Source organism: Triturus cristatus, chromosome 4_2 (assembly GCF_964204655.1).
Source record: "Triturus cristatus chromosome 4_2, aTriCri1.1, whole genome shotgun sequence".
NCBI lineage: Eukaryota > Metazoa > Chordata > Amphibia > Caudata > Salamandridae > Triturus > Triturus cristatus.
In genome coordinates, this window is record NC_140586.1 from 2,228,939 (window position 1) to 2,252,812 (window position 23,874).

Here is a 23,874-nt window from a genome sequence, read left to right on the forward strand (position 1 = left end):
GGACTAGAAATCGGGTTCCTAACTGGGGCGCCAGAAAAACCTACTGAAACATTTATCTCGCCAGACAAAGGTGCGCCAGGGAGTTTGGAATGCATTATTGAACTCTTTGCAGCACCAGTGTCTAGCAGGAAAGGCTCCGTTACATTTGCTGTAGTCACCTCAACATACGGTCCACTCTGATCCACTGGCACTGAAACAACTCCCTCTCTCTGTCTATGGCTGTCCTAGTAATCATTATTTTCTGCATCGCCATCCTCCACATAATAATCATTATTGTAATACTGGGCCGTATTACTAGTCGCGTTAGCTTGCTGATCAAAACTATTAATGGCGCTTTGGGGCGGAAGAGGACGCGCGTTTTGGGGAACACTTCCACGCCCTCTGCCTCTAGGAGCTTGCTGACCACCTCTACCTCTGGCGCCATACGCATTACCGTTCCGTTGCATTAATTTAGGGCAACTATATTTAAAATGACCTTCCTCTTTGCAGTATGCACATTGGTTGGGACCTACAGGGACACGTGGTTGATAATACCCATTCATTTGCTGATTAGTCTGAAACTGTTGGGGTTGGTGATAAACACCTTGGGGTTGCCTATAATTATTCTGACTTCCACGTGGTGGATAGGCCTGCTGTAAAAGGACCTTTGTCTTTAATTCCTTCGTTTTCTTTTCTGTCCTATCTTTCTCGTCTTTATCTCTGTTTTCATAATACTGTGCAGTAGCCAGTATTTGCGCTGAAGAAGAAACAGCCCAAGAACTCTCTGAGTCTTTCAACTTTTTACACAGGTCAGGAAGTAAATTCTGCACAAACTTATCCACAAATAACCGTTGGCCACCCTCAGTACTCATATCCTGCCCACTGTGGTCAATAAACGTTTCCTCAAACCTAGTAAAGAAGTCTGACACTGTCTCATCTTTCTTCTGCTTACATGCAGATAACTTGTCCCAATTTACGCGCATCGCAGGCATTAGTGTCTTCATATACGTGATTATTCTACCAGGCAATTCAGCTACTAAAGGCTCAGGTTTCGCGCCACCAGTTTGTCTTGCATCAGCAGCAATAATGTTAGCCCATGTATCCCCTAGTTCTGCATCGTGATCTGCATTACGAATTGACCCCCATAGAGGCTGTGGAACAACATTACCAAACAACATGTCTATATCGGCCAGGTTCATAACGCATGACCCTGCCGTCTGTGACAACTCTTTATAATAACCTGCTGGGTTTTTACGGGGATCAGGCAATGTCTGTTTAAGTGCTAACACCTCAGAGCGCTTCCATGGAACATGCACCCAAACACGTTGGAAATGCGCTGGCACAGCGGGGTTATTGCCGACAGCTGCAACTGCTTCCTTCCATACCGGGGGAACTTCTCTCATGGGATATTGTCGCGCTTTTACCTTTTTCCCCGCAAGGACATCTTGCTCAAACAATGACTGTTGACAATCATCATTCCTAAAGGAAAATACGACCGCAACTGCTTTATCTATATCGCGGTCCACAATTACACCAGTTCCAAAATCAAACCTCACTCTACACAATTCCTGCGGGCTCGGATTTTTACCACTATCCTCCAATTCCTCACAGAGAAATTCGCACATTTTCTCAAACACATATCTCTGTTTTGGGGCATCCCACTGATGGAAGACATTGACAACTGATTCCACATCATACAATGAAGGGAAAACAATCCATCTACGCGCCATGCTATCTATTACCTTTTTCTCATCAGGGTTAGGCAACTGACTACGCAATTGCTTACGCCGTAAACCAGGAGTCGCACCAGATGACTCAAAGAGAGGCGACATTAATGTAGTAACCACATTAGCTAAACGCTGTCGCGCTGAAGGAGAAGCTGAAGCGGAAACAGGGGGAAAAACAGAGGGAAGAAAAGAGGATGTAGAAACGGGTACTGGAGTGGTGCAAGGAAGAGTGTTAGGGGAGGCAGCTGCTGGATTAGGCAAAGTCGCAGGAAGTGCGGGGGCAGTTGGAAGCACAACTGGCAGCCCTTGAGAGGGTTGCGTTACATGGATAGGAGCCGGCTGCACAGCAGCTGGCGGTAACGGCAAGGCTTGTATTATATCAACTGGAGGTGGCATATTCACAAGCTGGGGAGGTGCTGTGGCATTTTGAGCATACGGAGGTGGTGAACTCAACAAATGTGACATCAGGGGATCTTTTTCCTTTTCTTCTAACTCATTCTGCTTAGAATGTGGTTAAAGCTGGGTAACATTTGTCAATCCCTAACTTACGCTGCCTGTGCATTTGCTCGCTCATCTGCTCCTCCTCATTGTCTTTAAATTGTACAGCTGCTTGCATTACTGACATACCTCTCTCTCTTTTATTCTTCTTCGCTAGCTTAATTTCCTTCTGTTTGGCTTCCTTTCGCCATAAGCGGAAAGAGTCAAACATCGCCGGCCGGGCTTTCTTCTTAAACAATTTAATTTCCAAATTATCTAAAATATCGGTATCAAAACTACCATTTTGGGGCCATTTTAAAACACCGTCCTTCCTGGTGTAGTGGATCCACACTTCATTATATGCAATTGGGCCTACGCCATGTTTTACATAGAGCTCATAAGTTGGAGTTCCAACCGGAGGAACCGGACATGATTCTTCCAGCTGGAAACCTTTTCCACAACCCAAACAGAATAATCTACCAAATAGTCCAGAACCAGGCATCTTCGCTCACTAGTCTAGATCCAAACGTCAGAGGATTATCGATTACGATATTCTCGTGAATACACGAGTCCTCTGGCTTTGGGGTTTGCAAACACCAAATCACCAAATTACCAAATCAAACCAAACGATCCCGAAGGATACCAAAACAAATGGGAGACGCTCCACTTATACTTAACTGAATATTGCTGATCGATGGCGTCACCAGAAGACTCTCTCGATTGTTTCGCTCTCTCAAACTCGTCAAGGGTCCAAAACAGGTCGATTAATCAGGGCAGCAGTCCTTCGTAGCCGTCGGGACGCGGAGAACCTCGCAGAAAAGACTTTCGGACCACGTCGACATGCAGGGGTCGATGAAGTGGCGGCCTTCCTCCGGAATTTCCACACGAAGCTCCTCACGAACCTCTGGCTTGGACTGGTACCGCTGAAATCGTCCCGAGTTGGGCGCCAAACTGAAGTACTGGGTATTTTAGTCCCAGCGGTGCAGGGGCACACACCCTATGACTTCTGGGTTTCACCCTGTTCCGGACCTACAGAAACACAGAGTTTTCTGGGTGAAGTCAAAGAATCGTTTATTGGCTGCAGACCATTTACAGGTATCCTAGAAGTACACCAGCGTGTATGTTCTCAGGAGACTGCTGAAAATCATAGGAACAGGCTACATCTTAAATAGGCCTTTTCTGGCCCCAAGCATACATTCCTGAGTTTTATGAAACGGCAATATACAAGGATATGTTACAAAGAAAAGGCAGAGTCATGATGACCATCCCACATTCCAGTTCGGCCAGCCCACAATGATTTACACAACAAGGCTCAGATCCCACATTAGATTTACAGATCCCCCCAATAAACATGAGCATCTCCTGTTTTGGGAAGCAAGTCATAAAGCAGGAACAGCCAGGTGCGAAAGAGATTAGCCAGGGGCTTGTGTAGGATGAAAAGGGTTTTATGACGGGCCAAGCCCTGATACGAATCACAGGTGGAGAGAGGAAGGGGAGCTCGTGAGACCAGTTTGACCCGGGGCAGCAGAGCCAGCTGCCCAGGTCACAGAGAAGTCAGAGAAGAAGCCCATGTACTGTGAGGCCCGTATTTGCTCCATTATAGCCTATGTGAGGGCAAAGACAAGATGGCCACTGCTTCCAAAATGGAACCCGCGTAGCGAAGCAAAATAACGTGTACGCAGTGCATTCATAGCTAGAACGATATATAAAGCACTCGTACGTGCCGCATTTACCATTTGCGGTTCGCTAATACCAAGATAGACAGAGGTAGGGCCCTGTTCCCTACGCGGTCCCGAATATTAAAGTACGACAGGTTTTTCAGACTCCCCGTGGTCAGTAAGCAAGTTTCCAGGCTCTAGGGCTGAATACAGCTTTTGCCAGCGTTTATGAAATCCTGCCACCAACTGTGACTGTGGCCTCCATGAAAAAGCTTGATTTCACCTTTTCGACGCCCAGCAGTCTTCACTGTGAGATTTGGACTCTCATTGTGATTTTTTTGGCTGCTGCAGTTTGCAGGCCCCGAGAGCAAAAATGGACCATGACCCCTCAAAAAGCTATTTTCTTTTTTTTTTTTTTTTTTTTTGACTTTTGAGCCTGGGAGCCTTGCTAGACGTGACGGTGAGCTCAGGAGTCTCATGTGGTTTTTGAGACTTCTTGCAGTTTGCAGCTTGATTTGACTTTTGAGCCTGGGAACCTTTTTAGACGTTAAGGTGAACTGGGAGTCTCAAATGGTTTTTCGGACTCCCCGCAGTCAGTCAGCACGTTTCCAGGCTCTAGGCCTGCCAATTCAGTGTTTGCAATCGTTTTTTAAATACTTCCACATAGTGACTCTGGCCTACATTAACAAGTATTTCACCTTTTCGCCGCACAGGAGTCTTCACTGAGAGATTTGACTGTCATGGCTCCGTGCAGTTTGCAGGCCTCGGGTGCAAAAATCAACACACTCACAAGCTTGATTTGACTTTTGAGCCTGGGAACCTTTTTAGCCGTTAAGGTGAGCTTGGGAGTCTCATGCGGTTTTTCAGACTCCCCGTGGTCAGTAAGCAAGTTTCCAGGCTCTAGGGCTGCCAATACAGCTTTTGCCAGCGTTTATGAAATCCTGCCACCAGATGTGACTCTGGCCTCCATGAAAAAGCTTCATTTCACCTTTTCGACGCCCAGGAGTCTTCACTGTGAGATTTGGAATCTCATTTTGGATTTTTTAGTTGCTGCAGTTTGCAGGTCCCGAGAGCAAAAATGGACCATGACCCCTCAACAAGCTAGTTTTTTTTTTTTTTTTTTTTTTTTCTTTTGAGCCTGGGAGCCTTGCTCGACGTGACGGTGAGCTTAGGTGTCTCATGTGGTTTTTTAGACTCCTTGCAGTTTGCAGGTCTCGGATGCAAAAATCAACCCTGAACAAGCTAGAGTTAACTTTTGAGCCTGGGAGCTTTGCTAGACGTGAGGGTGATGTTAGGAGTCTCATGTGGTTTTTTAGACTCCTTGCAGTTTCAGGTCTCGGATGCAAAAATCAACCCTGAACAAGCTAGAGTTAACTTTTGAGCCTGGGAGCTTTGCTAGACGTGAGGGTGAGCTTAGGAGTCTCATGTGGTTTTTTAGACTTCATGCAGTTTGCAGCTTGATTTGACTTTTGAGCCTGGGAACCTTTTTAAGGTGAGTTTGGGAGTCTCATGCGGTTTTTCAGACTCCCCGTGGTCAGTAAGCACGTTTCCAGGTTCTAGGGCTGCCAATACAGCTTTTCCCAGCGTTTTTGAAATCCTGCCAACAGTGACTCTAGCCTAGGCTTCATACCACCTTTTCGACGCTCAGGATTCTTTACTGTGAGATTTGCACTCTCATGTGTTTTTTTTTTCCTCCCTGCAGTTTGCAGGCATCACGGGCAAAAATAAACCATGACCTCTCACAAGCATGTTTTACGTGACGGTGAGCTTTAGTAGTCTCATGTGTGTTTTGAGGCCCCTTGCAGTTTGCAGGTCTCGGATGCAAAAACTCAACCTGAACAAGCTTGATTTGACTTTTGAGCCTGGGAAACTTTTTAGACGTAAGGTGAGCTTCGGAGTCTCATGCGGTTTTTCAGACTCCCGTTGGTCAGTAAGCATGTTTCCAGGTTCTAGAGCTTCAATACAGCTTTTGCCAGCGTTTATGAAATCCTGCCACCAACTGTGACTGTGGCCTCCATGAAAAAGCTTGATTTCACCTTTTCGACGCCCAGCAGTCTTCACTGTGAGATTTGGACTCTCATTGTGATTTTTTTGGCTGCTGCAGTTTGCAGGCCCCGAGAGCAAAAATGGACCATGACCCCTCAAAAAGCTATTTTTTTTTTTTGACTTTTGAGCCTGGGAGCCTTGCTAGACGTGACGGTGAGCTCAGGAGTCTCATGTGGTTTTTGAGACTTCTTGCAGTTTGCAGCTTGATTTGACTTTTGAGCCTGGGAACCTTTTTAGACGTTAAGGTGAGCTGGGAGTCTCAAATGGTTTTTCGGACTCCCCGCAGTCAGTAAGCACGTTTCCAGGCTCTAGGCCTGCCAATTCAGTGTTTGCAAACGTTTTTGAAATACTTCCACATAGTGACTCTGGCCTACATTAACAAGTATTTCACCTTTTCGCCGCACAGGAGTCTTCACTAAGAGATTTGACTGTCATGGCTCCGTGCAGTTTGCAGGCCTCGGGTGCAAAAATCAACACACTCACAAGCTTGATTTGACTTTTGAGCCTGGGAACCTTTTTAGCCGTTAACGTGAACTTGGGAGTCTCATGCGGTTTTTCAGACTCCCTGTGGTCAGTAAGCAAATTTCCAGGCTCTAGGGCTGCCAATACAGCTTTTGCCAGCGTTTATGAAATCCTGCCACCAGCTGTGACTCTGGCCTCCATGAAAAAGCTTCATTTCACCTTTTCGACGCCCAGGAGTCTTCACTGTGAGATTTGGAATCTCATTTTGGGTTTTTTTGTTGCTGCAGTTTGCAGGTCCCGAGAGCAAAAATGGACCATGACCCCTCAACAAGCTAGTTTTTTTTTTTTTTTTTTTTTTTTCTTTTGAGCCTGGGAGCCTTGCTCGACGTGACGGTGAGCTTAGGTGTCTCATGTGGTTTTTTAGACTCCTTGCAGTTTGCAGGTCTCGGATGCAAAAATCAACCCTGAACAAGCTAGAGTTAACTTTTGAGCCTGGGAGCTTTGCTAGACGTGAGGGTGATGTTAGGAGTCTCATGTGGTTTTTTAGACTCCTTGCAGTTTCAGGTCTCGGATGCAAAAATCAACCCTGAACAAGCTAGAGTTAACTTTTGAGCCTGGGAGCTTTGCTAGACATGAGGGTGAGCTTAGGAGTCTCATGTGGTTTTTTAGACTTCATGCAGTTTGCAGCTTGATTTGACTTTTGAGCCTGGGAACCTTTTTAAGGTGAGTTTGGGAGTCTCATGCGGTTTTTCAGACTCCCCGTGGTCAGTAAGCACGTTTCCAGGTTCTAGGGCTGCCAATACAGCTTTTCCCAGCGTTTTTGAAATCCTGCCAACAGTGACTCTAGCCTAGGCTTCATATCACCTTTTCGACGCTCAGGATTTTTTACTGTGAGATTTGCACTCTCATGTGTTTTTTTTTCCTCCCTGCAGTTTGCAGGCATCACGGGCAAAAATAAACCATGACCTCTCACAAGCTTGTTTTCGTGACGGTGAGCTTTAGTAGTCTCATGTGTGTTTTGAGGCCCCTTGCAGTTTGCAGGTCTCGGATGCAAAAACTCAACCTGAACAAGCTTGATTTGACTTTTGAGCCTGGGAAACTTTTTAGACGTAAGGTGAGCTTCGGAGTCTCATGCGGTTTTTCAGACTCCCGTTGGTCAGTAAGCATGTTTCCAGGTTCTAGAGCTTCAATACAGCTTTTGCCAGCGTTTATGAAATCCTGCCACCAACTGTGACTCTGGCCTCCATGAAAAAGCTTCATTTCACCTTTTCGACGCCCAGGAGTCTTCACTGTGAGATTTGGACTCTCATTGTGATTTTTTTGGCTGCTGCAGTTTGCAGGCCCCGAGAGCAAAAATGGACCATGACCGCTCAAAAAGCTAGTTTTTTTTTTTTTTTTTTTTTACTTTTGAACCTGGGAGCCTTGCTGGACGTGACGGTGGGCTTAGGAGTCTCATGTGGTTTTTGAGACTTCTTGCAGTTTGCAGCTTGATTTGACTTTTGAGCCTGGGAACCTTTTTAGACGTTAAGGTGAGCTGGGAGTCTCAAATGGTTTTTCGGACTCCCCGCAGTCAGTCAGCACGTTTCCAGGCTCTAGGCCTGCCAATTCAGTGTTTGCAAGCGTTTTTGAAATACTTCCACATAGTGACTCTGGCCTACATTAACAAGTATTTCACCTTTTCGCCGCACAGGAGTCTTCACTGAGAGATTTGACTGTCATGGCTCCGTGCAGTTTGCAGGCCTCGGGTGCAAAAATCAACACACTCACAAGCTTGATTTGACTTTTGAGCCTGGGAACCTTTTTAGCCGTTAAGGTGAGCTTGGGAGTCTCATGCGGTTTTTCAGACTCCCCGTGGTCAGTAAGCAAGTTTCCAGGCTCTAGGGCTGCCAATACAGCTTTTGCCAGCGTTTATGAAATCCTGCCACCAGATGTGACTCTGGCCTCCATGAAAAAGCTTCATTTCACCTTTTCGACGCCCAGGAGTCTTCACTGTGAGATTTGGAATCTCATTTTGGGTTTTTTAGTTGCTGCAGTTTGCAGGTCCCGAGAGCAAAAATGGACCTTGACCCCTCAACAAGCTAGTTTTTTTTTTTTTTTTTTTTTTGAGCCTGGGAGCCTTGCTAGACGTGACGGTGAGCTTAGGTGTCTCATGTGGTTTTTTAGACTCCTTGCAGTTTGCAGGTCTCGGATGCAAAAATCAACCTTGAACAAGCTAGAGTTAACTTTTGAGCCTGGGAGCTTTGCTAGACGTGAGGGTGATCTTAGGAGTCTCGTGTGGTTTTTTAGACTCCTTGCAGTTTGCAGGTCTCGGATGCAAAAATCAACCCTGAACAAGCTAGAGTTAACTTTTGAGCCTGGGAGCTTTGCTAGACGTGAGGGTGAGCTTAGGAGTCTCATGTGGTTTTTGAGACTTCTTGCACTTTGCTGTGAGATTTGGACTCTCATTGTGATTTTTTTGGCTGCTGCAGTTTGCAGGCCCCGAGAGCAAAAATGGACCATGACCGCTCAAAAACCTAGTTTTTTTTTACTTTTGAACCTGGGAGCCTTGCTGGACGTGACGGTGGGCTTAGGAGTCTCATGTGGTTTTTGAGACTTCTTGCAGTTTGCAGCTTGATTTGACTTTTGAGCCTGGGAACCTTTTTAGACGTTAAGGTGAGCTTCGGAGTCTCATCCGGTTTTTCAGACTCCTTGCAGTTTGCAGGTCTCGGATGCAAAAATCAACCCTGAACAATTAGAGTTAACTTTTGAGCCTGGGAACCTTTTTAGACGTTAAGGTGAGCTTCGGAGTCTCATGCGTGACCCCCCGTGGTCAGTAAACGCGTTTCCAGGCTTTTAGGGCTGCCAATACAGCTTTTGCCAGCGCTTATGAAATCCTGCCACCAACTGTGACTCTGGCCTCCATGAAAAAGCTTCATTCCACCTTTTCGACGCCCAGGAGTCTTCACTGTGAGATTTGGAATCTCATTTTGGGTTTTTTTGTTGCTGCAGTTTGCAGGTCCCGAGAGCAAAAATGGACCATGACCCCTCAACAAGCTAGTTTTTTTTTTTTTTTTTTTTCTTTTGAGCCTGGGAGCCTTGCTAGACGTGAGGGTGAGCTTAGGAGTCTCATGTGGTGTTTTAGACTCCTTGCAGTTTGCAGGTCTCGGATGCAAAAATCAACCCTGAACAAGCTAGAGTTAACTTTTGAGCCTGGGAACCTTTTTAGACGTTAAGGTGAGCTTCGGAGTCTCATGCGGTTTTTCAGACTCCCCGTGGTCAGTAAACGCGTTTCCAGGTTCTAGGGCTTCCAATACAGCTTTTGCCAGGGTTTATGAAATCCTGCCACCAACTGTGACTCTGGCCTCCATGAAAAAGCTTCATTTCACCTTTTCGACGCCCAGGAGTCTTCACTGTGAGATTTGGAATCTCATTTTGGGTTTTTTAGTTGCTGCAGTTTGCAGGTCCCGAGAGCAAAAATGGACCATGACCCCTCAACAAGCTAGTTTTTTTTCTTTTTTTTTTTTTTTCTTTTGAGCCTGGGAGCCTTGCTATACGTGACGGTGAGTTAGGAGTCTCATGTGGTTTTTTAGACTCCTTGCAGTTTGCAGGTCTCGGATGCAAAAATCAACCCTGAACAAGCTAGAGTTAACTTTTGAGCCTGGGAGCTTTGCTAGACGTGAGGGTGATCTTAGGAGTCTCATGTGGTTTTTTAGACTCCTTGCAGTTTGCAGGTCTCGGATGCAAAAATCAACCCTGAACAAGCTAGAGTTAACTTTTGAGCCTGGGAGCTTTGCTAGACGTGAGGGTGAGCTTAGGAGTCTCATGTGGTTTTTGAGACTTCTTGCACTTTGCAGCTTGATTTGACTTTTGAGCCTGGGAACCTTTTGAGACGTTAAGGTGAGCTTGGGAGTCTCATGCGGTTTTTCAGACTCCCGTTGGTCAGTAAGCAAGTTTCCAGGTTCTAGGGCTTCCAATACAGCTTTTGCCAGCGTTTATGAAATCCTGCCACCAACTGTGACTCTGGCCTCCATGAAAAAGCTTCATTTCACCTTTTCGACGCCCAGGAGTCTTCACTGTGAGATTTGGACTCTCATTGTGATTTTTTTGGCTGCTGCAGTTTGCAGGCCCCGAGAGCAAAAATGGACCATGACCGCTCAAAAAGCTAGTTTTTTTTTTTTTTTTTACTTTTGAACCTGGGAGCCTTGCTGGACGTGACGGTGGGCTTAGGAGTCTCATGTGGTTTTTGAGACTTCTTGCAGTTTGCAGCTTGATTTGACTTTTGAGCCTGGAAACCTTTTGAGACGTTAAGGTGAGCTTCGGAGTCTCATCCGGTTTTTCAGACTCCCGTTGGTCAGTAAGCAAGTTTCCAGGTTCTAGGGCTGCCAATACAGCTTTTGCCAGCGTTTATGAAATCCTGCCACCAGATGTGACTCTGGCCTCCATGAAAAAGCTTCATTTCACCTTTTCGACGCCCAGGAGTCTTCACTGTGAGATTTGGAATCTCATTTTGGGTTTTTTAGTTGCTGCAGTTTGCAGGTCCCGAGAGCAAAAATGGACCATGACCCCTCAACAAGCTAGTTTTTTTTTTTTTTTTCTTTTGAGCCTGGGAGCCTTGCTAGACGTGACGGTGAGCTTAGGTGTCTCATGTGGTTTTTTAGACTCCTTGCAGTTTGCTGCTTGATTTGACTTTTGAGCCTGGGAACCTTTTTAGACGTTAAGGTGAGCTGGGAGTCTCAAATGGTTTTTCGGACTCCCCGCAGTCAGTAAGCACGTTTCCAGGCTCTAGGCCTGCCAATTCAGTGTTTGCAAACGTTTTTGAAATACTTCCACATAGTGACTCTGGCCTACATTAACAAGTATTTCACCTTTACGCCGCACAGGAGTCTTCACTGAGAGATTTGACTGTCATGGCTCCGTTCAGTTTGCAGGCCTCGGGTGCAAAAATCAACACACTCACAAGCTTGATTTGACTTTTGAGCCTGGGAACCTTTTTAGCCGTTAACGTGAACTTGGGAGTCTCATGCGGTTTTTCAGACTCCCCGTGGTCAGTAAGCACGTTTCCAGGCTCTAGGCCTGCCAATTCAGTGTTTGCAAACGTTTTTGAAATACTTCCACATAGTGACTCTGGCCTACATTAACAAGTATTTCACCTTTTCGCCGCACAGGAGTCTTCACTGAGAGATTTGACTGTCATGGCTCCGTGCAGTTTGCAGGCCTCGGGTGCAAAAATCAACACACTCACAAGCTTGATTTGACTTTTGAGCCTGGGAACCTTTTTAGCCGTTAACGTGAACTTGGGAGTCTCATGCGGTTTTTCAGACTCCCCGTGGTCAGTAAGCAAGTTTCCAGGCTCTAGGGCTGCCAATACAGCTTTTGCCAGCGTTTATGAAATCCTGCCACCAGCTGTGACTCTGGCCTCCATGAAAAAGCTTCATTTCACCTTTTCGACGCCCAGGAGTCTTCACTGTGAGATTTGGAATCTCATTTTGGGTTTTTTTGTTGCTGCAGTTTGCAGGTCCCGAGAGCAAAAATGGACCATGACCCCTCAACAAGCTAGTTTTTTTTTTTTTTTTTTTCTTTTCAGCCTGGGAGCCTTGCTAGACGTGAGGGTGAGCTTAGGAGTCTCATGTGGTGTTTTAGACTCCTTGCAGTTTGCAGGTCTCGGATGCAAAAATCAACCCTGAACAAGCTAGAGTTAACTTTTGAGCCTGGGAACCTTTTTAGACGTTAAGGTGAGCTTCGGAGTCTCATGCGGTTTTTCAGACTCCCCGTGGTCAGTAAACGCGTTTCCAGGTTCTAGGGCTTCCAATACAGCTTTTGCCAGGGTTTATGAAATCCTGCCACCAACTGTGACTCTGACCTCCATGAAAAAGCTTCATTTCACCTTTTCGACGCCCAGGAGTCTTCACTGTGAGATTTGGACTCTCATTGTGATTTTTTGGGCTGCTGCAGTTTGCAGGCCCCGTGAGCAAAAATGGACCATGACCCCTAAAAAGCTAGTTTTTATCTTTTTTTTTTTTTTTTTTTTTTTTTGACATTTGAACCTGGGAGCCTTGCTGGACGTGACGGTGGGCTTAGGAGTCTCATGTGGTTTTTGAGACTTCTTGCAGTTTGCAGCTTGATTTGACTTTTGAGCCTGGGAACCTTTTTAGACGTTAAGGTGAGCTGGGAGTCTCAAACGGTTTTTCGGACTCCCCGCAGTCAGTAAGCAAGTTTTCAGGCTCTAGGCCTGCCAATTCAGCGTTTGCAAGCGTTTTTGAAATACTTCCACATAGTGACTCTGGCCTACATTAACAAGTATTTCACCTTTTCGCCGCACAGGAGTCTTCACTGAAGAGATTTGACTATCATGGCTCCGTGCAGTTTGCAGGCCTCGGGTGCAAAAATCAACACACTCACAAGCTTGATTTGACTTTTGAGCCTGGGGACCTTTTTAGCCGTTAAGGTGAGCTTGGGAGTCTCATGCGGTTTTTCAGACTCCCCGTGGTCAGTAAGCAAGTTTCCAGGCTCTAGGGCTGAATACAGCTTTTGCCAGCGTTTATGAAATCCTGCCACCAACTGTGACTGTGGCCTCCATGAAAAAGCTTGATTTCACCTTTTCGACGCCCAGCAGTCTTCACTGTGAGATTTGGACTCTCATTGTGATTTTTTTGGCTGCTGCAGTTTGCAGGCCCCGAGAGCAAAAATGGACCATGACCCCTCAAAAAGCTATTTTTTTTTTTTTTTTTTTTTTTTTGACTTTTGAGCCTGGGAGCCTTGCTAGACGTGAGAGTGAGCTCAGGAGTCTCATGTGGTTTTTGAGACTTCTTGCAGTTTGCAGCTTGATTTGACTTTTGAGCCTGGGAACCTTTTTAGACGTTAAGGTGAGCTGGGAGTCTCAAATGGTTTTTCGGGCTCCCCGCAGTCAGTAAGCACGTTTCCAGGCTCTAGGCCTGCCAATTCAGTGTTTGCAAGCGTTTTTGAAATACTTCCACATAGTGACTCTGGCCTACATTAACAAGTATTTCACCTTTTCGCCGCACAGGAGTCTTCACTGAGAGATTTGACTGTCATGGCTCCGTGCAGTTTGCAGGCCTCGGGTGCAAAAATCAACACACTCACAAGCTTGATTTGACTTTTGAGCCTGGGAACCTTTTTAGCCGTTAAGGTGAGCTTGGGAGTCTCATGCGGTTTTTCAGACTCCCCGTGGTCAGTAAGCAAGTTTCCAGGCTCTAGGGCTGCCAATACAGCTTTTGCCAGCGTTTATGAAATCCTGCCACCAGATGTGACTCTGGCCTCCATGAAAAAGCTTCATTTCACCTTTTCGACGCCCAGGAGTCTTCACTGTGAGATTTGGAATCTCATTTTGGGTTTTTTAGTTGCTGCAGTTTGCAGGTCCCGAGAGCAAAAATGGACCATGACCCCTCAACAAGCTAGTTTTTTTTTTTTTTTTTTTTTTTTTTCTTTTGAGCCTGGGAGCCTTGCTCGACGTGACGGTGAGCTTAGGTGTCTCATGTGGTTTTTTAGACTCCTTGCAGTTTGCAGGTCTCGGATGCAAAAATCAACCCTGAACAAGCTAGAGTTAACTTTTGAGCCTGGGAGCTTTGCTAGACGTGAGGGTGATGTTAGGAGTCTCATGTGGTTTTTTAGACTCCTTGCAGTTTCAGGTCTCGGATGCAAAAATCAACCCTGAACAAGCTAGAGTTAACTTTTGAGCCTGGGAGCTTTGCTAGACGTGAGGGTGAGCTTAGGAGTCTCATGTGGTTTTTTAGACTTCATGCAGTTTGCAGCTTGATTTGACTTTTGAGCCTGGGAACCTTTTTAAGGTGAGTTTGGGAGTCTCATGCGGTTTTTCAGACTCCCCGTGGTCAGTAAGCACGTTTCCAGGTTCTAGGGCTGCCAATACAGCTTTTCCCAGCGTTTTTGAAATCCTGCCAACAGTGACTCTAGCCTAGGCTTCATACCACCTTTTCGACGCTCAGGATTCTTTACTGTGAGATTTGCACTCTCATGTGTTTTTTTTTTCCTCCCTGCAGTTTGCAGGCATCACGGGCAAAAATAAACCATGACCTCTCACAAGCATGTTTTACGTGACGGTGAGCTTTAGTAGTCTCATGTGTGTTTTGAGGCCCCTTGCAGTTTGCAGGTCTCGGATGCAAAAACTCAACCTGAACAAGCTTGATTTGACTTTTGAGCCTGGGAAACGTTTTAGACGTAAGGTGAGCTTCGGAGTCTCATGCGGTTTTTCAGACTCCCGTTGGTCAGTAAGCATGTTTCCAGGTTCTAGAGCTTCAATACAGCTTTTGCCAGCGTTTATGAAATCCTGCCACCAACTGTGACTGTGGCCTCCATGAAAAAGCTTGATTTCACCTTTTCGACGCCCAGCAGTCTTCACTGTGAGATTTGGACTCTCATTGTGATTTTTTTGGCTGCTGCAGTTTGCAGGCCCCGAGAGCAAAAATGGACCATGACCCCTCAAAAAGCTATTTTTTTTTTTTTTTTTTTTGACTTTTGAGCCTGGGAACCTTTTTAGACGTTAAGGTGAGCTGGGAGTCTCAAATGGTTTTTCGGACTCCCCGCAGTCAGTAACCACGTTTCCAGGCTCTAGGCCTGCCAATTCAGTGTTTGCAAACGTTTTTGAAATACTTCCACATAGTGACTCTGGCCTACATTAACAAGTATTTCACCTTTTCGCCGCACAGGAGTCTTCACTGAGAGATTTGACTGTCATGGCTCCGTGCAGTTTGCAGGCCTCGGGTGCAAAAATCAACACACTCACAAGCTTGATTTGACTTTTGAGCCTGGGAACCTTTTTAGCCGTTAACGTGAACTTGGGAGTCTCATGCGGTTTTTCAGACTCCCCGTGGTCAGTAAGCAAGTTTCCAGGCTCTAGGGCTGCCAATACAGCTTTTGCCAGCGTTTATGAAATCCTGCCACCAGCTGTGACTCTGGCCTCCAAGAAAAAGCTTCATTTCACCTTTTCGACGCCCAGGAGTCTTCACTGTGAGATTTGGAATCTCATCTTGGGTTTTTTTGTTGCTGCAGTTTGCAGGTCCCGAGAGCAAAAATGGACCATGACCCCTCAACAAGCTAGTTTTTTTTTTTTTTTTTTTTTTTTTCTTTTGAGCCTGGGAGCCTTGCTCGACGTGACGGTGAGCTTAGGTGTCTCATGTGGTTTTTTAGACTCCTTGCAGTTTGCAGGTCTCGGATGCAAAAATCAACCCTGAACAAGCTAGAGTTAACTTTTGAGCCTGGGAGCTTTGCTAGACGTGAGGGTGATGTTAGGAGTCTCATGTGGTTTTTTAGACTCCTTGCAGTTTCAGGTCTCGGATGCAAAAATCAACCCTGAACAAGCTAGAGTTAACTTTTGAGCCTGGGAGCTTTGCTAGACATGAGGGTGAGCTTATTAGTCTCATGTGGTTTTTTAGACTTCATGCAGTTTGCAGCTTGATTTGACTTTTGAGCCTGGGAACATTTTTAAGGTGAGTTTGGGAGTCTCATGCGGTTTTTCAGACTCCCCGTGGTCAGTAAGCACGTTTCCAGGTTCTAGGGATGCCAATACAGCTTTTCCCAGCGTTTTTGAAATCCTGCCAACAGTGACTCTAGCCTAGGCTTCATATCACCTTTTCGACGCTCAGGATTCTTTACTGTGAGATTTGCACTCTCATTTGTTTTTTTTTCCTCCCTGCAGTTTGCAGGCATCACGGGCAAAAATAAACCATGACCTCTCACAAGCTTGTTTTACGTGACGGTGAGCTTTAGTAGTCTCATGTGTGTTTTGAGGCCCCTTGCAGTTTGCAGGTCTCGGATGCAAAAACTCAACCTGAACAAGCTTGATTTGACTTTTGAGCCTGGGAAACTTTTTAGACGTAAGGTGAGCTTCGGAGTCTCATGCGGTTTTTCAGACTCCCGTTGGTCAGTAAGCATGCTTCCAGGTTCTAGAGCTTCAATACAGCTTTTGCCAGCGTTTATGAAATCCTGCCACCAACTGTGACTGTGGCCTCCATGAAAAAGCTTGATTTCACCTTTTCGACGCCCAGCAGTCTTCACTGTGAGATTTGGACTCTCATTGTGATTTTTTTGGCTGCTGCAGTTTGCAGGCCCCGAGAGCAAAAATGGACCATGACCCCTCAAAAAGCTATTTTTTTTTTTTTTTTGACTTTTGAGCCTGGGAGCCTTGCTAGACGTGACGGTGAGCTCAGGAGTCTCATGTGGTTTTTGAGACTTCTTGCAGTTTGCAGCTTGATTTGACTTTTGAGCCTGGGAACCTTTTTAGACGTTAAGGTGAGCTGGGAGTCTCAAATGGTTTTTCGGACTCCCCGCAGTCAGTAAGCACGTTTCCAGGCTCTAGGCCTGCCAATTCAGTGTTTGCAAACGTTTTTGAAATACTTCCACATAGTGACTCTGGCCTACATTAACAAGTATTTCACCTTTTCGCCGCACAGGAGTCTTCACTGAGAGATTTGACTGTCATGGCTCCGTGCAGTTTGCAGGCCTCGGGTGCAAAAATCAACACACTCACAAGCTTGATTTGACTTTTGAGCCTGGGAACCTTTTTAGCCGTTAACGTGAACTTGGGAGTCTCATGCGGTTTTTCAGACTCCCCGTGGTCAGTAAGCAAGTTTCCAGGCTCTAGGGCTGCCAATACAGCTTTTGCCAGCGTTTATGAAATCCTGCCACCAGCTGTGACTCTGGCCTCCATGAAAAAGCTTCATTTCACCTTTTCGACGCCCAGGAGTCTTCACTGTGAGATTTGGAATCTCATTTTGGGTTTTTTTGTTGCTGCAGTTTGCAGGTCCCGAGAGCAAAAATGGACCATGACCCCTCAACAAGCTAGTTTTTTTTTTTTTTTTTTTTTCTTTTCAGCCTGGGAGCCTTGCTAGACGTGAGGGTGAGCTTAGGAGTCTCATGTGGTGTTTTAGACTCCTTGCAGTTTGCAGGTCTCGGATGCAAAAATCAACCCTGAACAAGCTAGAGTTAACTTTTGAGCCTGGGAACCTTTTTAGACGTTAAGGTGAGCTTCGGAGTCTCATGCGGTTTTTCAGACTCCCCGTGGTCAGTAAACGCGTTTCCAGGTTCTAGGGCTTCCAATACAGCTTTTGCCAGGGTTTATGAAATCCTGCCACCAACTGTGACTCTGGCCTCCATGAAAAAGCTTCATTTCACCTTTTCGACGCCCAGGAGTCTTCACTGTGAGATTTGGACTCTCATTGTGATTTTTTGGGCTGCTGCAGTTTGCAGGCCCCGTGAGCAAAAATGGACCATGACCCCTAAAAAGCTAGTTTTTATCTTTTTTTTTTTTTTTTTTTTTTTGACATTTGAACCTGGGAGCCTTGCTGGACGTGACGGTGGGCTTAGGAGTCTCATGTGGCTTTTGAGACTTCTTGCAGTTTGCAGCTTGATTTGACTTTTGAGCCTGGGAACCTTTTTAGACGTTAAGGTGAGCTGGGAGTCTCAAACGGTTTTTCGGACTCCCCGCAGTCAGTAAGCAAGTTTTCAGGCTCTAGGCCTGCCAATTCAGCGTTTGCAAGCGTTTTTGAAATACTTCCACATAGTGACTCTGGCCTACATTAACAAGTATTTCACCTTTTCGCCGCACAGGAGTCTTCACTGAGAGATTTGACTGTCATGGCTCCGTGCATTTTGCAGGCCTCGGGTGCAAAAATCAACACACTCACAAGCTTGATTTGACTTTTGAGCCTGGGAACCTTTTTAGCCGTTAAGGTGAGCTTGGGAGTCTCATGCGGTTTTTCAGACTCCCCGTGGTCAGTAAGCAAGTTTCCAGGCTCTAGGGCTGCCAATACAGCTTTTGCCAGCGTTTATGAAATCCTGCCACCAGCTGTGACTCTGGCCTCCATGAAAAAGCTTCATTTCACCTTTTCGACGCCCAGGAGTCTTCACTGTGAGATTTGGAATCTCATTTTGGGTTTTTTAATTGCTGCAGTTTGCAGGTCCCGAGAGCAAAAATGGACCATGACCCCTCAACAAGCTAGTTTTTTTTTTTTTTTTTTTTTCTTTTGAGCCTGGGAGCCTTGCTCGACGTGACGGTGAGCTTAGGTGTCTCATGTGGTTTTTTAGACTCCTTGCAGTTTGCAGGTCTCGGATGCAAAAATCAACCCTGAACAAGCTAGAGTTAACTTTTGAGCCTGGGAGCTTTGCTAGACGTGAGGGTGATGTTAGGAGTCTCATTTGGTTTTTTAGACTCCTTGCAGTTTCAGGTCTCGGATGCAAAAATCAACCCTGAACAAGCTAGAGTTAACTTTTGAGCCTGGGAGCTTTGCTAGACATGAGGGTGAGCTTAGGAGTCTCATGTGGTTTTTTAGACTTCATGCAGTTTGCAGCTTGATTTGACTTTTGAGCCTGGGAACCTTTTTAAGGTGAGTTTGGGAGTCTCATGCGGTTTTTCAGACTCCCCGTGGTCAGTAAGCACGTTTCTAGGTTCTAGGGCTGCCAATACAGCTTTTCCCAGCGTTTTTGAAATCCTGCCAACAGTGACTCTAGCCTAGGCTTCATATCACCTTTTCGACGCTCAGGATTCTTTACTGTGAGATTTGCACTCTCATGTGTTTTTTTTTTCCTCCCTGCAGTTTGCAGGCATCACGGGCAAAAATAAACCATGACCTCTCACAAGCAAGCTTGTTTTACATGACGGTGAGCTTTAGTAGTCTCATGTGTGTTTTGAGGCCCCTTGCAGTTTGCAGGTCTCGGATGCAAAAACTCAACCTGAACAAGCTTGATTTGACTTTTGAGCCTGGGAAACTTTTTAGACGTAAGGTGAGCTTCGGAGTCTCATGCGGTTTTTCAGACTCCCGTTGGTAGTAAGCATGTTTCCAGGTTCTAGAGCTTCAATACAGCTTTTGCCAGCGTTTATGAAATCCTGCCACCAACTGTGACTGTGGCCTCCATGAAAAAGCTTGATTTCACCTTTTCGACGCCCAGCAGTCTTCACTGTGAGATTTGGACTCTCATTGTGATTTTTTTGGCTGCTGCAGTTTGCAGGCCCCGAGAGCAAAAATGGACCATGACCCCTCAAAAAGCTATTTTTTTTTTTTTTTTTTTTTTGACTTTTGAGCCGGGGAGCCTTGCTAGACGTGACTGTGAGCTCAGGAGTCTCATGTGGTTTTTGAGACTTCTTGCAGTTTGCAGCTTGATTTGACTTTTGAGCCTGGGAACCTTTTTAGACGTTAAGGTGAGCTGGGAGTCTCAAATGGTTTTTCGGACTCCCCGCAGTCAGTAAGCACGTTTCCAGGCTCTAGGCCTGCCAATTCAGTGTTTGCAAACGTTTTTGAAATACTTCCACATAGTGACTCTGGCCTACATTAACAAGTATTTCACCTTTTCGCCGCACAGGAGTCTTCACTGAGAGATTTGACTGTCATGGCTCCGTGCAGTTTGCAGGCCTCGGGTGCAAAAATCAACACACTCACAAGCTTGATTTGACTTTTGAGCCTGGGAACCTTTTTAGCCGTTAACGTGAACTTGGGAGTCTCATGCGGTTTTTCAGACTCCCCGTGGTCAGTAAGCAAGTTTCCAGGCTCTAGGGCTGCCAATACAGCTTTTGCCAGCGTTTATGAAATCCTGCCACCAGCTGTGACTCTGGCCTCCATGAAAAAGCTTCATTTCACCTTTTCGACGCCCAGCAGTCTTCACTGTGAGATTTGGAATCTCATTTTGGGTTTTTTAGTTGCTGCAGTGTGCAGGTCCCGAGAGCAAAAATGGACCATGACCCCTCAACAAGCTAGTTTTTTTTCTTTTTTTTTTTTGCTAGACGTGACGGTGAGCTTAGGAGTCTCATGTGGTTTTTTAGACTCCTTGCAGTTTGCAGGTCTCGGATGCAAAAATCAACCCTGAACAAGCTAGAGTTAACTTTTGAGCCTGGGAACCTTTTAAGACGTTAAGGTGAGCTTCGGAGTCTCATGCGGTTTTTCAGACTCCCCGTGGTCAGTAAACGCGTTTCCAGGTTCTAGGGCTTCCAATACAGCTTTTGCCAGGGTTTATGAAATCCTGCCACCAACTGTGACTCTGGCCTCCATGAAAAAGCTTCATTTCACCTTTTTCGACGCCCAGGAGTCTTCACTGTGAGATTTGGAATCTCATTTTGGGTTTTTTAGTTGCTGCAGTTTGCAAGGTCCCGAGAGCAAAAATGGACCATGACCCCTCAACAAGCTATTTTTTTTTCTTTTTTTTTTTTTTTCTTTTGAGCCTGGGAGCCTTGCTATACGTGACGGTGAGCTTAGGAGTCTCATGTGGTTTTTTAGACTCCTTGCAGTTTGCAGGTCTCGGATGCAAAAATCAACCCTGAACAAGCTAGAGTTAACTTTTGAGCCTGGGAGCTTTGCTAGACGTGAGGGTGATGTTAGGAGTCTCATGTGGTTTTTTAGACTCCTTGCAGTTTGCAGGTCTCGGATGCAAAAATCAACCCTGAAAAAGCTAGAGTTAACTTTTGAGCCTGGGAGCTTTGCTAGACGTGAGGGTGAGCTTAGGAGTCTCATGTGGTTTTTGAGACTTCTTGCACTTTGCAGCTTGATTTGACTTTTGAGCCTGGGAACCTTTTGAGACGTTAAGGTGAGCTTGGGAGTCTCATGCGGTTTTTCAGACTCCCGTTGGTCAGTAAGCAAGTTTCCAGGTTCTAGGGCTTCCAATACAGCTTTTGCCAGCGTTTATGAAATCCTGCCACCAACTGTGACTCTGGCCTCCATGAAAAAGCTTCATTTCACCTTTTCGACGCCCAGGAGTCTTCACTGTGAGATTTGGACTCTCATTGTGATTTTTTTGGCTGCTGCAGTTTGCAGGCCCCGAGAGCAAAAATGGACCATGACCGCTCAAAAAGCTAGTTTTTTTTTTTTTTTTTACTTTTGAACCTGGGAGCCTTGCTGGACGTGACGGTGGGCTTAGGAGTCTCATGGGGTTTTTGAGACTTCTTGCAGTTTGCAGCTTGATTTGACTTTTGAGCCTGGAAACCTTTTGAGACGTTAAGGTGAGCTTCGGAGTCTCATCCGGTTTTTCAGACTCCCGTTGGTCAGTAAGCAAGTTTCCAGGTTCTAGGGCTTCCAATACAGCTTTTTCCAGCGTTTATGAAATCCTGCCACCAACTGTGACTCTGGCCTCCATGAAAAAGCTTCATTTCACTTTTTCGACGCCCAGGAGTCTTCACTGTGAGATTTGGACTCACATTGTGATTTTTTTGACTGCTGCAGTTTGCAGGACCCGGGGGCAAAAATGGACCATGACCCCTCAAGAAGCTATTTTTTTTTAATTTTTTTTTTTTACTTTTGATCCTGGGAGCCTTGCTAGACGTGACGGTGAGCTTAGGAGTCTCATGTGGTTTTTTAGACTCCCGTTGGTCAGTAAGCAAGTTTCCAGGTTCTAGGGCTTCCAATACAGCTTTTGCCAGCGTTTATGAAATCCTGCCACCAACTGTGACTCTGGCCTCCATGAAAAAGCTTCATTTCACCTTTTCGACGCCCAGGAGTCTTCACTGTGAGATTTGGACTCTCATTGTGATTTTTTTGGCTGCTGCAGTTTGCAGGCCTCGAGAGCAAAAATGGACCATGACCGCTCAAAAAGCTAGTTTTTTTTTTTTTTTTTTTTTACTTTTGAACCTGGGAGCCTTGCTGGACGTGACGGTGGGCTTAGGAGTCTCATGTGGTTTTTGAGACTTCTTGCAGTTTGCAGCTTGATTTGACTTTTGAGCCTGGGAACCTTTTTAGACGTTAAGGTGAGCTTCGGAGTCTCATGTGGTTTTTTAGACTCCTTGCAGTTTGCAGGTCTCGGATGCAAAAATCAACCCTGAAGAAGCTAGAGTTAACTTTTGAGCCTGGGAACCTTTTAAGACGTTAAGGTGAGCTTCGGAGTCTCATGCGGTTTTTCAGACCCCCCGTGGTCAGTAAACGCGTTTCCAGGCTCTTAGGGCTGCCAATACAGCTTTTGCCAGCGCTTATGAAATCCTGCCACCAACTGTGACTCTGGCCTCCATGAAAAAGCTTCATTCCACCTTTTCGACGCCCAGGAGTCTTCACTGTGAGATTTGGAATCTCATTTTGGGTTTTTTTGTTGCTGCAGATTGCAGGTCCCGAGAGCAAAAATGGACCATGACCCCTCAACAAGCTAGTTTTTTTTTTTTTTTTTTTTTCTTTTGAGCCTGGGAGCCTTGCTAGACGTGAGGGTGAGCTTAGGAGTCTCATGTGGTGTTTTAGACTCCTTGCAGTTTGCAGGTCTCGGATGCAAAAATCAACCCTGAACAAGCTAGAGTTAACTTTTGAGCCTGGGAACCTTTTTAGACGTTAAGGTGAGCTTCGGAGTCTCATGCGGTTTTTCAGACTCCCCGTGGTCAGTAAACGCGTTTCCAGGCTCTTAGGGCTGCCAATACAGCTTTTGCCCGCGTTTTTGAAATCATGCCACCAACTGTGACTCTGGCCTCCATGAAAAAGCTTCATTTCACCTTTCCGACGCCCAGGAGTCTTCACTGTGAGATTTGGACTCACATTCTGATTTTTTTGACTGCTGCAGTTTGCAGGACCCGGGGGCAAAAATGGACCATGACCCCTCAAGAAGCTTTTTTTTTTTTTTTTTTTTTGACTTTTGAGCCTGGGAGCCTTGCTAGACGTGACGGTGAGCTTAGGAGTCTCATGTGGTTTTTTAGACTTCATGCAGTTTGCAGCTTGATTTGACTTTTGAGCCTGGGAACCTTTTTAAGGTGAGTTTGGGAGTCTCATGCGGTTTTTCAGACTCCCCGTGGTCAGTAAGCACGTTTCCAGGTTCTAGGGCTGCCAATACAGCTTTTCCCAGCGTTTTTGAAATCCTGCCAACAGTGACTCTAGCCTAGGCTTCATACCACCTTTTCGACGCTCAGGATTCTTTACTGTGAGATTTGCACTCTCATGTGTTTTTTTTTTCCTCCCTGCAGTTTGCAGGCATCACGGGCAAAAATAAACCATGACCTCTCACAAGCATGTTTTACGTGACGGTGAGCTTTAGTAGTCTCATGTGGGTTTTGAGGCCCCTTGCAGTTTGCAGGTCTCGGATGCAAAAACTCAACCTGAACAAGCTTGATTTGACTTTTGAGCCTGGGAAACGTTTTAGACGTAAGGTGAGCTTCGGAGTCTCATGCGGTTTTTCAGACTCCCGTTGGTCAGTAAGCATGTTTCCAGGTTCTAGAGCTTCAATACAGCTTTTGCCAGCGTTTATGAAATCCTGCCACCAACTGTGACTGTGGCCTCCATGAAAAAGCTTGATTTCACCTTTTCGACGCCCAGCAGTCTTCACTGTGAGATTTGGACTCTCATTGTGATTTTTTTGGCTGCTGCAGTTTGCAGGCCCCGAGAGCAAAAATGGACCATGACCCCTCAAAAAGCTATTTTTTTTTTTTTTTTTTTTTGACTTTTGAGCCTGGGAACCTTTTTAGACGTTAAGGTGAGCTGGGAGTCTCAAATGGTTTTTCGGACTCCCCGCAGTCAGTAACCACGTTTCCAGGCTCTAGGCCTGCCAATTCAGTGTTTGCAAACGTTTTTGAAATACTTCCACATAGTGACTCTGGCCTACATTAACAAGTATTTCACCTTTTCGCC